This window comes from Elgaria multicarinata, chromosome 1 (assembly GCF_023053635.1).
Source record: "Elgaria multicarinata webbii isolate HBS135686 ecotype San Diego chromosome 1, rElgMul1.1.pri, whole genome shotgun sequence".
Lineage (NCBI taxonomy): Eukaryota > Metazoa > Chordata > Lepidosauria > Squamata > Anguidae > Elgaria > Elgaria multicarinata.
Window position 1 is genome coordinate 62,417,812 of NC_086171.1, and position 15,091 is coordinate 62,432,902.

Consider the following 15,091-nt stretch of genomic DNA (forward strand, 5'->3'; position numbering starts at 1 on the left):
CGTAAGCATGACTAAATTGACTGCCAGCTTTCACAAGGATTACATAACAGTCTGAGGTAAGCAAGTGTAAGGTGATGCACATTGGGGCAAAAAAACCCACCCCAACTTCAAGTATAACCTGATGGGATCTGAGCTGGTGGTGATAGAACAAGAAAGAGATCTTGGGGTTGTGGTGGACAGCTTGATGAAAATGTCAACCCAGTGTGTGGCACTGGCAACTCACGGATGTTCGCGGGTCATTTTTGGATGCCCTTCCAATTTTCTGCTCCTTTTCTGTTTGTTTTTCTCCTTCCTCTTTGATCCGGATGCCGTGTTTTCTCTAGTACCTGAGAGCATCCCTCCTATAACTAAATAAACCTGCCCTTCTTCCGTTATGTGAAACTGGGAAGAGGATATTGCTAAATATAGCTTGGCACTTAAAGGAAGTGGCACTACAGAGCATCAGTAATGCGGCTACTGAATTTCCAGTCCAAGCATTAGATGAGGTATTTTGACCTTGCAAGGATGGTCATGTAACAAATATTCTTTGCAATTTGGGGTTCAAGAAGCATGAATTCAAGTGCAAAATAAAAGGAAGAGGATACTAAGGCCGTTTCTATACCAGCCCCAAAATCTGGGCTGGTCACGGCTGACTCCCAGGGACAAGGGGGGGGGGGTGAGCACAGGTTTCCCCAGGGATAATCCCTGGGAAAAACTGATTCTTCCCCCAGTCTTGGGATCCTCCTGAGCCCACGGGATGTGTGGGTGCCCATCACAGTTTCTTCCCTCCTCCCCGTGAGTAGTGAGGCTCAGTAGAGGGAAGGAGCCAGGCCAGGAGGAATCAGGGGTGGGGTAGTGGGAGTGGGGCTTTTATTTTGCTTTCTTTTTTGTCTTTAAAAAAATGGCGGCTGCGATGAGTGCAACGCCTGGGATGTTGCATGGCCTTTTGGAAGCAGGGCGACGATCCTGGAAGCAGATAAGTCCAGGATCATCTCCCCTGCGTCCCTCTACACCCTTATTTTATAGAAAGGGCCTAAGAGTGGGAGAGAGGACTGGAGACACTCTCATGTTATAACACCAAAGATATATGTTCCTATTTACCCTGGCAGGAAATGGGCTGAATTCTGATCACACCCTGTGTATACATGGACAGGGGGGCATCAGCAAAAGTGGAAGAATATGGCCCCATTCAGAAGACACCTTAAACCATGGCTTTAACCACAGTGGTTAAGCCAGAAAGCCAGGCTGTGTTCAGAAGGCACCTTAAACCACATTGAATAGAGCAAAAAAGCTTTATTCACTGTGGTTAAAGCCATGGTTTAAGGTGACTTCTGAACATGGCCTAGCTTTCTGGCTTAACCATCATGGTTAAAGCCATGGTTTAAGGTGTCTTCTGAACTGGCCCATTGTATTTCTAATCTAGTCCAAGAAACCTATTGTTTTGCCATGATCAAAGTAATGTTTTTGTAATGAGGCACACTGTTTTCTCAAATCATCCTTTGTTCTCTCTTCCATTTGAACCTTGGCCTGAAGTCATTTGGACATGCAAGTCAGAGAAATACATTCTCTCTCTTTTTATTCCTGATACATACAGCTTGTCTCCTAAAATTAGGAAACAGGGAGGTGTATGGATTTTGTTCAATCTGTTCTGTCTGTATTTTGTGAATTGTCAGGCATTTTTCGTTCTGTTGTCCGCTCCCATCGGTGGAATCAGAATTTTTGACCAGACTTTTGTTCTACTTGTGCTGATTCGAATTAGTTCATGGGAATTGGCACAAATCCCCCAGACCCAAGTGGAAAAACCAGTTTGCAACTTAGAAAAACAAGAACCCACAGTTCAGATTTATAGAAATCTAAACTCATTTGAATTCATGGACAATAGATTCATGCAGCAAATGAGGCAGCAAAAACAGTTAGCAGAATAACTGTGGTAGGGGCAAACCAGGCATTAAGCTAAATGTGTCTTTGCATTTAAGATGCAGATTTTTCAAAATTCAGATTACATCACTGGGAAGAGGGCTGATAATTAATGACATCACAGTAAGCATACAGGGATTTAGCCTTTTCCTCCCATGCTAGAATTATGAGGAAAATGGCCATTCTGCCATGCCCGGCATAGCCTGGGGAGGTGTTTGTGGGCGTGGGAGAGAGGAGATGTACCCAGCCAGGAGTGGCTGGGGCTGGTATGGTGTCACATGAGGGGAGGGGTCAGAGAGCTTATAAATAAGGGGCGCTCTCTCCCTTCCCCCACTTTGCTGCGCGGCTCCGTCCCTCCCTCCCTCCCTGTAGGCAGTGTGGGCTTATTGGTTGCTGTTAGGAGCCAAGTAGGAATTTTTTACTCCTGTACTGAATTGTGCAGGAGTTTTTTCACCTACTCCACACTGTGAGACAGCTTGGGTGTATTAATAGGTTAATGTGTTACTAATTCAGTCACATTTTGCTATTTGGTGCTAGGTACGGGCATCCAGAGTGGTGTGGGAATGGAGAGCATTCACTTCGCACTATTCACAGTGACTGGTAAGTCCGAGGCTCCCAGCTTCGAGCCCCACGGCCTACCTGGGAGATACGACTTACCTTTGGGGCCGACTCTACTCACCCACTCAGAGCTGGACGGCATGAGTTAGGGTGTGACAAAGGAAGGTTCCCCAACCCCACAAGGGGCAGGCCCGGGGGAAGGCGAAAGATGCAGCGCCTATCCTTGGGCCACGAATGGCTCGCCCAACTTCAGGGGCCTGGCAACAGGTCATACTGGATGCCCGTTAGGATTCATCCCCTCTTGCAGACCATTTAATAAAATGTGGCCCTGTTTAAATCCAGCTGTAAAGTTGTCTCGTCTCTTGATTTATTGTTGCGTCTCCTTATTCTTGACCTTCGCACCACAATCCCTCTTCTGAAGCAGATATTTGCATTGCAAGGAAATCCCCCATTGCCTCCAAAGCAAATACCAGCATCAGTTGAAGGCTTTTTTCTCAGGGCCATAGCAAGGGTTGAAAGGAATAAATCCCCCCACCATGCCTGTTGCAATTCCAAAAGCTGCATTCATGTCCCTCTTAGTTTGACCATGAGGAAGAGCCGTCCATGCCGCCGCCGCCGACGAGGAGAGCTCTCCCCCGGCGAGGAGAGCTCGGCAAAAGAAGGAGGGGTGAAGAGCGGAAGAAGCTCTCCACCCCTCCTTCTTTTGCCGAGCTCTCCTCGCCGGGGGAGAGCTCTCCTTGTCGTCGGCGGCGGCGGCATGGACGGCTTTTCCTCGTTTCTTTTACAGGGAAGTCAGACTATCGTTTTCGGGGTGCACTGGGATCGCATAGAAGCGCTCTGGGAGCGACGTGCGGATTCCCAGAGTCTACAGCAGATTGCTGAACATATGTGAGACAGTGTTATGGCATAGGAGAAACTTATGAATTATTTGCCTACTTCAGGGATAGGCAGTCCAATCCCCTCTAGATGTTTTGGACTACAACTCCCATAATTCCTGATTATTGACCATGTTTGCTGAGGCTGAGGGGTGTTGTAGTTCAAAACATTTGGAGAGCATTGGATTGCATAGCCTACTTATCAGAAAAGATTTTATGCATGCAGCTTAGTTCTTTTTAAGTACTACTAGAGGGGGGTTGCATATTTATTGAAATAATTATAAAAGCCATATCATATTGTAGAGCTTTTGATCAAGTAACGAATATGCTGCTCATTTCTCCCTAATTTCTCATTCACTGCACGTGGCTTTCTATTTTTAAAATCATTAAGGGAAGAACCTTCCCACCCTCCAGTTGTCTTTTTGAACCTCTTCATCATGTGTTCTTTACTTCCGGACAGCTGGATGACTAAGGAGGAACGTCTTGGGCTTCATTCCTTCCTCTACTGACTAACATTGGAGCATTTTTTCAGACTTACGGCCTAGAAGACCCCTTGACAAATACAAAGCAGTAACCCTGATGTCCTTGCTAAATTTAAAAGAGTTCTTTTTTCAAAGACCCTTCAGAATTTTTTTTAAAATCATAAATTGTTGGACTCCAATTTCCATCAGCCCCAGCCTGACTAATGGTCAGTGATGACAGGAGATGCTGTTGAACAATATTTGGCAGGCCACATGTTGCCCTTCCTGATACATGTTGGCCATACTGAGATTTAACATCTGTGGTATACATTTAAAACATCTCAGCAATACATTTCCAAATGTAATGTAGCCCTTGGTTTGTGGTTTTTCATAGCATCAACATCCAGTCACTTTTCTTCTTATTGGTATCTTGCTTATTGGTATGGTCAAGATAATGAACCAAGCTAACCACTTTCATGTTTTTATGGAAGCAGAAACCCCAAAATTATTTAATGATGAAATATAATAATACTTCAGATGTTTCATTTGAGAATAATCTCCGAGGGATCAGAAAACCACTTTCACTGCAGAATTCACTTATAGGGAAAAAAAGATTAGATTTATGACATGATGAAAATGATGCGCCTCCCAGACTCTTACAAGAAATTATTCATTCTGTTGCCTCAAACAACCCCAAACTCTCAACCGCAAAGCTAAAAATACAATTCTGGGATCAGAAATGTAGATTTGCTTAGTACTGAAACTTTGTGTTTGTACCAAGCATTTTAAATGATCAGGGCCAGCCAAAGACATTTTGCTGCCTGATGCAGAGGACAAGATGATGCCCTCCCCTGTAGTAGTAGTGTTAGAAAAATTGTGGATTACAACCCAATTAAATCAAATAAAAAGGCATCCGGATGCAGTTTCAAAAGGAAAGTTTATTTCCACCTCAGGTACCAAAAATCTCTTTGTACAAAGGTCCCTCTCCCTTGTCAATGTAAGGGAAAAGGCCCGGAACAGAAGTTTACATTTCATTTTATACAGGGGGGGAAACATTGTTTGCAAATAATTGGTTGCTTGCTCGCTCAGATCGTCGCAGCTGATCCTCCTCCCTGTTTTCTTGTCATGCCCAGATGGGTGAGAGACCCTATTGATTTTGCAAACTCTGTTATCTCATGATTCCCTTAGTAATGAATCCTGGGACTTTCCTGTCACGTATTCCATTGTCTTTAACTAATCCCTGTCCACCACTCCCTCCCTGGTTCCCCCCCCCTCGCAATGTCCCCTGGGACATTCCTGTCCCACCTTGCCTACGTGGCAGAAACCTTCCTGCTTCACCCTCCCTTGGTGCCTTGGCCCATTCCTTTCGATGGGCTAGCTTCCCACCTCTTATTTCTCTCCCTGGTTTCCCACTGAGCTGTGGGGAAAGGAAATAAGAGGGGTGTGTGTGCGTGTGTGTCAAGTGCCTGGTGATTTAACCAGCGGCTAGGGCTCGTCCTTACCCTTGAGTAAGCGACTTTACCCAAATAGGTAAGTGGGACTTTTCTCTCCTACCTGGGAGTAGGGGGTCTATTCTACTCATCTAAATCACTTAGAAATCACCCAAGGGTGGCATTTTAGGAAAGGGAAATGAGGGATCTTGGAAGAAGGACGGGAGAGAAGAGATGAGTGAAGGGAGTAGTGGGAAATCAGTTATTTTTCCATAACAGTAGTAGTCGTCATCATCATCATCATCATCATCATCATCCTACAGTCATACCACCCTGAACATGCCCAATCTCATCTGATCTCAGAAGCTAAGCAGGGTTGGGCCTGGTTAGCATTGGATAGGAGACCGCCTGGGAATACCAGGTGCTGTAGGCTTTCGGGGAGATGGGGCATAGCTCAGTGTGATAGAGGACATGCTTTGCATGCAGAAGGTTCCAGGTTCTATCCCCAGCTTCTCCAAGTAGGGCTGGAAAGTCTCCCTGGAGAGCTGCTGCCAGTCAGTGTGGACAATACTGGGCTAGATGGACCAATGGTCTCACTTCGTATAAGGCGGCTTCCCATGTTCCCATGGACAGGCAGACAGTTGAATTTTAGCTCAACTCGGACAGAATTCTCCACCATTCCTGAAGGCAGTAGGCTAGCTTTGGGGCTTCAGGGTGGGTCATCACATAGTACAAGGGATGTACAAAAATTTAGTTTGGGTTCATTTATGAAAGCAAAAGGGAGTGCAATTTTCTGAAAAAGCATGCAAGCTTCCAACTCGTTAAAATTTTTTAAAAATTTGCATATTCACACTTTAGTCCATGGGGGGAGAGTGCACTGAAATCCAAACTTTTTTGGTTCAAAAAGTAAAAAAAGTTGGCCTTTGGGATTGGCAATGAGACAACCCAAGCTCAGAGGTGAACGTAGGAGAACCTCGCTGATTTTGCCATCCTTACACAGCACACACATCTCTGTCCTCCCAACAACTTGCCACTGCTCCTCATCCCAAACAACTGCTGTCTGCTGCAGGCCTGATAGTAGGGCTGGCTCTATAGATGGGAAATAACAGTAAGGATCTCAGTGTCTCTTTTCCCTTCTACACTACAGTAAGTGGAGAGATTATATAGGTATGGTATTAATGCAACAAGTGTCTCTTTATCCTGGTTAATACTGGCTAAAAATGGGAATGTCGGTCATGGATTATATATTTTAAGACATTTTATTGTGCCCTTAGAATTTCACGGTGGTGTTCAACCTCCAGAGAGGAGCCACTGCCGAGCTTTGTGCAGTGGCCAGGAGGCATGGAAATCTGAGCAAGGAAGTTCCCCTCTGAGGTTGTAGCTAAATCTGGACAGAGATAGCCTAGCTACAGTTATCCATGCTCTGATAACCTCTTGTTTGGATTACTGCAATGCGTTATACGTGGGGCTGCCTTTGAAAACAGTCCGGAAACTTCAACTGGTACAAAAAAGGGCAGCACGGTTACTAACAGGGACTGGCCGACGAGACCACATCACGCCAGTCCTTTTCCAGCTTCATTGGCTGCCAGTCCAGGTCCAGGCCCAATTCAAAGTGCTGGTATTAACATTTAAAGCCCTAAACGGCTTGGGGCCAGGCTATCTGAAGGAACGCCTCCTCCCATATGTACCTGGTCATCCTCAGGGATCCTTCTCCACGAGCCCCTGCCAAAGGAAGTGAGGCAGGTGGCTTCCAGGAGGAGGGTCTTCTCTGCTGTGGCACCCCGGCTGTGGAATGAGCTCCCTAAGGAAGTTCACTTGGCACCTACATTATATGCCTTTAGATGCCAGGTGAAGACCTTTTTATTCTCCCAGCATTTTAACAGTCTATAAATAAATTTTAACTTGGTGTTTTAAATTTGTAATTTTGCATTGCTGCTGTTTTTATCTGGTTGAGCTTTTATATTGTATTTTATAGTATGGTTTTATACTGTTGTTTTATACTTTGAATGGTTTTAATTTTTGTGAACCGCCCAGAGAGCTCTGGCTATTGGGCAGTATAAAAATGCAATAAATAAATATACAAATAAATAAATCCCTGTATGCTTACTGCGATATCATTAATTATACCTTTTATAATTATATTTTCTTCTTTAACTTCCCTTTGTATAATCATGTTTTCAAATCTTGTATACTCTCTAGTCTACATTTTTCTTTTTCTTTATCCATTTCATTATCCATTGCGCTAATTGTATACAATTATACCAAGATATCTTTCTCCCTCTTAACACTTCTCCTATTTGTTTTTTGTTTTTACTACTCATCATTTCCACCCAGTCTTTTAATTTAATCATTTTCTGTTCTCTTAATGCCATTTCCATTTCCTTTTTTAAATTTGCTGGAAAGTTTTCTAGCAACACCACTGGGGTCAATGGGGAGATGGCTGGTATAAATTTTTCTTTATGCTTTACCCAAATCTCTAAAATATTCTTTAAAAGGAGGTTTTCAATTCTTTCCAACAACTTCTTAGTAGGTTTACTAAAAAATATATTTTCTAGTTTCAAATCAAGTTCTTGTGATTCCATCTCTAACCAACTTAATTCTCCTAATCTTACGATACTATCTATAATATATCTCAGTTGATTAGCTATATAGTAAAACTTTAAGTTAGGGAGACCCAATCCTCCTGTTCTCTGAGATTTATACCATCTTTTCTTATTAACCCTTGCTTTCTTATCCCCATTACAAAAATTGTTAAACATAGTTTGCCACTTCTTTAATTCTGCCTCCAATACTTTAATTGGTAACATCCTAAATAAAATCCCATACAATCTTATCCAGGATTTTCTCCCACCCTTTCAGTTCTCTATAATCCAATAATAGCGGTACTGACAAAATTAGAAAAATGAACATAGGCAACAATAACATTTTAACAACTGTGATATGGCTGAGACATGATAATTCCAGTTTTGGTGATAGCTTGTTGCACTCTTTGGATCAGTGAATTATAGTTTATTTCAGCTAATTTATTAGTACCAAATGATAAACTGATACATACAATAAAGAACTCTTCATGATTTGATAATTTATCTTATAAAGTTAGCCGCCTTAAGTCTTACCATCAGGGGATAACAGTATAAGTCTCAGTTTTTTAACACTAGGACAATTAAATCAGATGTATTCAATAAATAGGCTTAATTATTGGTAGATCTTTATCATGTGTGGTGGGATTGCCATTTTGCACAGAATTATAGGCAACAAATTTTGGGTATTTTGAGAATTAATTTGTGTTTGTCCCCTTGTTAGTACTTTACAATGTCATAGAGGTTGATATCACCGATACAGAAAGATTGGTTTGTGTTTCTCTCAGTCCCACCACCATCACAGGCATGCCTGTTAGGAATGCAGGAGAGGGCCTTCTCCGTGGTTGCTCCAGGATCTGAAACTCTCTTCCTGGGGAAAGTAGACTAGTACCCTCCTGGATGTGCTTTTGGAGGCAGGCAAAAACTTTCTTGTTCCGGCAAGCCTTTGGCGAATAATCTGGAGTCTATGCCAAGGAATAGTCTATACCAAGGACTTTTAAAATTGTCATGTGTTTTAAATGTTTAAATGTTGTAATATTGGAACATATTTAATATATTTTTAACTTTTGTATTTCTATTCATAGGTTTTAAATGTATATGTTTTAAATTTTGTAATGCTGCCTTGAGGCCCAGCATTGGGCAAAAGGCGGGATACAAAATAATAATAATAATAATAATAATAATAATAATAATAATAATAATAATAATAATCTTGTTAATCATGGCCAAATTAGTTTGAGCCAGATATTGGAAGAATGCAGTGTCATCCTCAATCTGTGTGTGATTGCTGTCAATATGGAGGAAATGGATAAGCTGGTGGAAAGTATACATAGAATTTTTGTGAACCGCCCAAAAAGCTCCGGCTATTGGGCGGTATAGAAATGTAATAAATAAATAAATAATAGAAATGATGGGAATTTACATATAATTTGCGCTGCTGATAAATGCTGATAAATGGACACATGGTAACGCTGATAAGTTTTATTGTTTATTGCATGTTCAGAGTCCCAAGATGAAGTCCCAAGTTAGAAACACTATGACTTCATAATCAAATCAGGTGTTCCCCCCCTCCTTTCCCCTCCTCCCTTCCTTTTGTAACATCTAATTTATTGAAGAAAACTGGAGATCTCGAAAGCTTGCATATTTTTGTGATCTTTTGGTTGGACTAATAAAGGCATTACACTAATATAGTTTTTGGAATTTATCTGGAAAATTGTTTCATTTTATTCAGTATGGTTCATATGCTGCCATATAAACCATGAATGACTTTTCCTTCCCATTTCTCATGAGTAAATACTGAGGTAGATCACTCTTATTTGGTTCTCTGCCTTATCAATGCCAGAACTTACTACAACCATGAGATGGCAGCACGAGCTCTGCTTTAGCACAAAATACAGAAGAGACACTAGGACTAGTTAAAACAAGGTGATGTTAATTGTTTGATTCAGATTGCTTGGTCTCACCTCCCTGAAATTTTGGTATTCTGTGTTTACAGGGACATTGTAGTTAAGGTCGGAGAGTAGATAAAGCATTCTACCATTATAAAGGGGCAATTGTGGTGGTGGTCATTCTAACGTTATTAAAATTGAAAATGTTTCACCAATCTTCCTGAAATTTACATGTGCTAGAACGACTCATCAACTTAAAAGTCTTTTTGCATTTAAGAAAGCTATAAAGACTGATCTCTTCTGGCAGGCCTACCCAGTGGAATTTTAGGATGTTTTAATAATGTGTGCTATGTTTTTAATCCATTTTATGTATTTATATTTGTTGTTCCCCACCTCGATCCAAACAGAGAGGCAGGTAAGAAATATTTTTTATTAGTAGTATTAGTAGTAGTGTTGCTGTTATTTTTATTAAATATTTGTTTTACATACCCTGAAAATTTCAAGAAGATTGGCGAAAGATTGAGGGAACGAGGGCAGTTTAAAGTACAAAAGAAAAAAAACCCTCTCTGAATCAAAATGGTTCTGGTAACTTCCATTGTTTTTTTTGTTGTTGTTTTTATCCATGAAATTTGGAGTATTGAACCCCTTCCTCATTAATCCAGTGGCGGTGTCTTCTTCCTCCTTCCTTCTAGTTGGTTGAATAGCTTTTCTTTTTAAAAAATTCCCTTCGGTTGATTTTTAATTAATATTTATTCATCCTATTAGAGTGAAGACCATAGCATGACACACACTCAGTAGCGTCACTCTCACCCTTCCTCCTGCTTCAGATGGATTAGAAAGTTGAAAATAAAATGGCAGCCGAGCACTGGCATTTCCTTAGTGGAATCATAAGTGTCTTCTCAAAAGTAAGTTCCATTGAGTGTAATGGCCTTACTCCTAGGTAAGTGTGTAGGGGATTGTAGCCTTTTTAAAACTGCCTGGAACCTTGGAAGGGGGAGAGTGAGAGATGTCACTGAGAATTTCCTCTCCTTTCCAGCACAATAATCTTACAATTAACAACTCGCTTACTGTGTGTGTCATGCCCCTGCTAGAGGAATCCTCCTCAGAGGAGGAAGCAGAGAAACCAAGGAGACACATCAAGTACTGACACCAGAGCAGGAAGAGCCTGGGCCTTTAGGGGAGACAGCTGCAGGACCTTCACGGGAGGTGATTCCAGGTCCTTCCCTGACATGGAGAGGGGACTCTGACACTGGAGCAGATGCTGAGCAACCTCCTGACCCTCAGGAGCACTGTCGCCTCAAGCAACAAGCCAGTAAGCCTTCTGTAAGAAGGAGTGCTTAGTTGCAAAAACGGTCTCCTTGGGAGAAAGCATCTGCTCCTGAGTGGGGCTCTGGTCAGAGAGCTCTGATGGACAGCAGCTGGGACTGGGTGGGGCTCAGCAGCTTTTGTGAATAAAAGCCAGCAGTGAGAGCTTGCTGGAAACAACATCTTAACAGCTTCTCTTCCCTTCTGACTGTGCTTTGTTCCTAAATCTCTGTGCTATGACCTTGGACCTCTGCTTGATCCTGCTACTGGATTATGTATGTAATGGGCTGCCTCAATGTGTTTGACCCTTTGCCTGTTTGACGACTACTGCATTTGCCTGAACTTAAAGCTGTCTGCTGGAACATTGGTCTGGGGTATTACTTAGCCTGGTGGTCAGCTGTATAACCAAGAATGCTACAGACAGTGTGTGTGTGTTCTTTTATTCTAAATTTGATCATTGCTGCTGCTTGATCCAGCTTCCTTCCCCTCCCCACCACCTGCAATTTCTTTCTTTGTTTAAATTCCATGTACTTGATTTTTTAAAATAATTTTTATTCCTTGAGTCCCTATCTGACTTCATATTGTAACACAGCCATTTAGGGAGCAACAGAGCTGATCAGAAGGGAGAGGAGAGGGGTGCAGGAGAAGAGCCCCATTGCACTGGGAAAGTGGGTGGGGAGGAGGAATATTGTGAGCAAAGTTTTCCCCTCCTTTGCCCACCCTACTCTGGCAATCCAGTCTGACTGGAAATCACAATATGGATATATACTGCTTGGGCTCTTATTGGGTTTTAATGTTAATAACGGGTGAGGAAGATATGCGTTCATGTGTGTAGGGAGAGATTTGGGGCTGTGGAGTCTTATCATGAATGAAAAGCATTACCATTTTAAAAAAAAAACACCTTTAAACGTTTGGAAAGCACTTGAGCCCCAAACTGTACTCTTCTATTTTGCTATAGCCAAGATATGTAGTTTTGTCAAGATATAGGAGGTAGCCACTTGGTTTTTGACTGCCTGGGGTTGGTTGTAGTTAAGTAATACCCCCACCACCCAGTGTTGAAAGCAAAGGGAAAGCTAATGTATCCTCTGCATCATTTCCATCCCATCGAAATAAAGCTTCCACTCACACTCTTCCTTTTGTAAAAGTCTGTAATCCAATGCTTGGGTGCAGGATCCTCATTAAGAATGGGACACTTCTGTTGGTTTAGAATACAATGCTAAGGTTTTAGTGTTGGGCTAATAATGCATGCTTACTCAGAAGCAAGTCTTACCAATTTCACCATGGTAGCTCTTAAGTAGGGTTTGAAACAGATTTGTTCATGCCTTGATTTTTAGGATTTTTTAAAAAGTTCAAGTGATGAATGGATCTGATGGCTATAATGGGCTGTTTATTCCAACTTTAAAAGTCCCATTGTAAGTGTGCTGAGGGTCCCATGTTTACTTAGTAGTAAGTCCCACTGTCTTCAATGGGGCTCACTCGCAAGTAAGTGTGCTGAGCTTATGTCTACTCAGAAGTAAGTCCCACTGTCTTCAATGGGGCTTACTCCCAAGTAAGGGTGCTGAGGGTTTTATGTCTACCCAGAGTAAGTCCTGGCTTTCTTGGGAGCTACAAGGAAACAGTACAGCGGATGTCCCCTCCTATCCTTTGCACATGCCAGGGAAGGAGGGAGGCACTTAGAGACACTGTGTCTTTTGAAATTGGTAGGACTTGCTTCTGAATAGCAGCTAGCAGTGGTATAAACAGTTAGGATTGGTACCAGTGATGAGATTTTGGACTGATCCTAGCTACATTAGGATTGGTACCAGTGTTTTTTAGGAGTTTTTTAAAAGTTTAAGGGATGAATGGATCTGTTTCCAACTTGGCATGACTAAATCCCTGCTTAAGATTTATCATGCTGCCAAGTTTCATCTCCTTATCTTTAAAAATGAGGGAGATGTAAGCATTTTGGTGAAATAATTTGCAAAGTGAGTTCAACACAATACTAGCTTTGATTTTATATTGGATGTCAATATGATATAACATCCTGTCTGCCTCTGGCTTAGTTGTCAACTGCATAATATTTGGTCATCCATTACACAAAGCCATGAAATTCATTAAACAAAAAACCTACAGTTCACAAAATGTTGGGACTTCCTGACCATGGGACATTATTATTATTATTATTATTATTATTATTATTATTATTATTATTATTATTATTAACATTTGTATACTGCCCCATAGCCAAGTCTCTCTGGGCGGTTAACCTAGGATAACATAGTTGTTCTTTGAACTCAGGTTTACATAGTTGTTCTTTGGATATACTGACTTGCAATGATGGGAGTTGTAGTCCAACACCTTTGGAGGGCATCCTTTCCTCATAGTTTAATCTGCTTTGGGAGAATGAGAATTTCACTTGCACTTTCTGCCTCCTTAGGGAGGATGTAGTGTTAAGGCCTGTGAGCCTTAATTCCTAATTTCCCTGCTTTTTGGTGCTTGGTTGAAAACTGTAGAGCCTTAACATTGTTTTGTAAACTGTAGGTTTTTTGTTTAATGAATATTGATACCATTTGACACTCCAAATTATCTTGTTTCTGGATGTCTTCTGGTACTAGCCACTCTTAGTGACAGGCTACTGGCCCCCAAATAGCTCATTATTTTGAATCATTTGGATTGCTTTTTGGTTCAGACGAACCAGAACGTTTTCCATGTAACAGATGACTTCAGGAGGGGGAAAGAATATCTTCTTGTGAAAGGCTGAAATTGATGTAAACAACACTCAAACTCAGGCATCCAAGCAAAAAAAAGAGCTTTTTTCATATTGAGAACTGCTTTTTCTTGTCTTTTTTGGCCAGAAGACATTCATATACTATACTACTGGCTAATTGGAAATAGAACTGCGGTCAGCACTGTAACAGAGGATTTCGGGCTATTGTGATCGCTGTCACACAATGTCCCTTTGCATGACTCCCAATCCTTTTCAAATGGAAGACCTTTAGGGTTACCAATGTCACCAGTAGTAGGAATAGTGATTCTACAACACATGTGGTGCTGGCTGCCAGTTTGGCAGCCAGAAGCAAGTTGTAGTTCACTAAAGCTTGAACTGAGCACAGGTGTTTAGTACTGAAGCTTGAATCTCTCCTGTGTTAGTGAAAGCTGTTTTTTTCTAGGCCGGTTGCAGAAGAGAGCAGCTCTCTCTGAGCCATGTGCGGAGTGCTGTCTCAGCTCTATTGTGAACAGTTAGACTCCTGGGGTTAGAGGGCAGGGTTTCCACATTCATGGGTCACTCTTGAGCTCCCATCCCATAAGCCTAGTACAGGGGCAGTCATGCTCTTTGACCTGTGGGCACATTTGATATTTTTGATATCAAAATAACCTGGATATCATCACAAATTCCCAAGGAGGGAGTAAAATGTTGGGAGTGCCCCCCTCTCTGGAGTCTCACTTTTCTTGCCCCCCCCCCCCCGGAATTCTCTTCTCACCTTTTCTTTCCTCCTCTCCCCCCTTCCCTTGCAAGCTGGGTTGGTTTTTTGTTTGTTTAGTTTTCCCTCCAACTCTATTAAAGTCAATGGAGTGACTGATTTTAGTTTGGATTTATGCTGTGGTGATTTTATTTTTTGTTTTCTTTTAATATTGTACTCTATACTTTTAATGTACTGTGCACTGCCTGGAGAACTTCAGTTCTTGGGCCTTTTAAAAACACAGTAATATATGCATACATCAATATTGGCACCTTTGACTTTAATAGAGGTGGGGGGGGAAGGGCGCCCAGCTTGAAGAGGGAGGAGGCCCAGCCACCACCAAAGATCCTGTTGTCTAAGAGCTTTATCACACCAGTGTTATACTGTGCAATCACTGCGAATTGTGTGCAAAGGACTCTGAAGTTTTCCAGTTTATAATCTGCTTTTATTGTGAAGTACTCCCATGCATCCTGCTTTAATTGCGCTTCTTAACCAAAAGAAGTGCAATATTTTGCTACTAGTTTTCAAGCGTATCGTTTCTTGTTTTCCGAGCGGCCACTGGGGCGCAGGAGCAGGATTTGAAGAAAAAATAAATGCTTACATCTGCGTAAGCTTTAAAAATAAAGACATCAAAATTGGCACAGTAATAGAAATTAAG

The 15,091-nt window shown here is 41.9% G+C and overlaps 1 pseudogene; it reads left to right on the top strand.

The window, feature by feature from the left end:
• Positions 1-5,535: 5,535 nt before the first annotated feature.
• LOC134413549 (5S ribosomal RNA) lies at positions 5,536-5,653 on the top strand (annotated as a pseudogene).
• Positions 5,654-15,091: the final 9,438 nt, after the last annotated feature.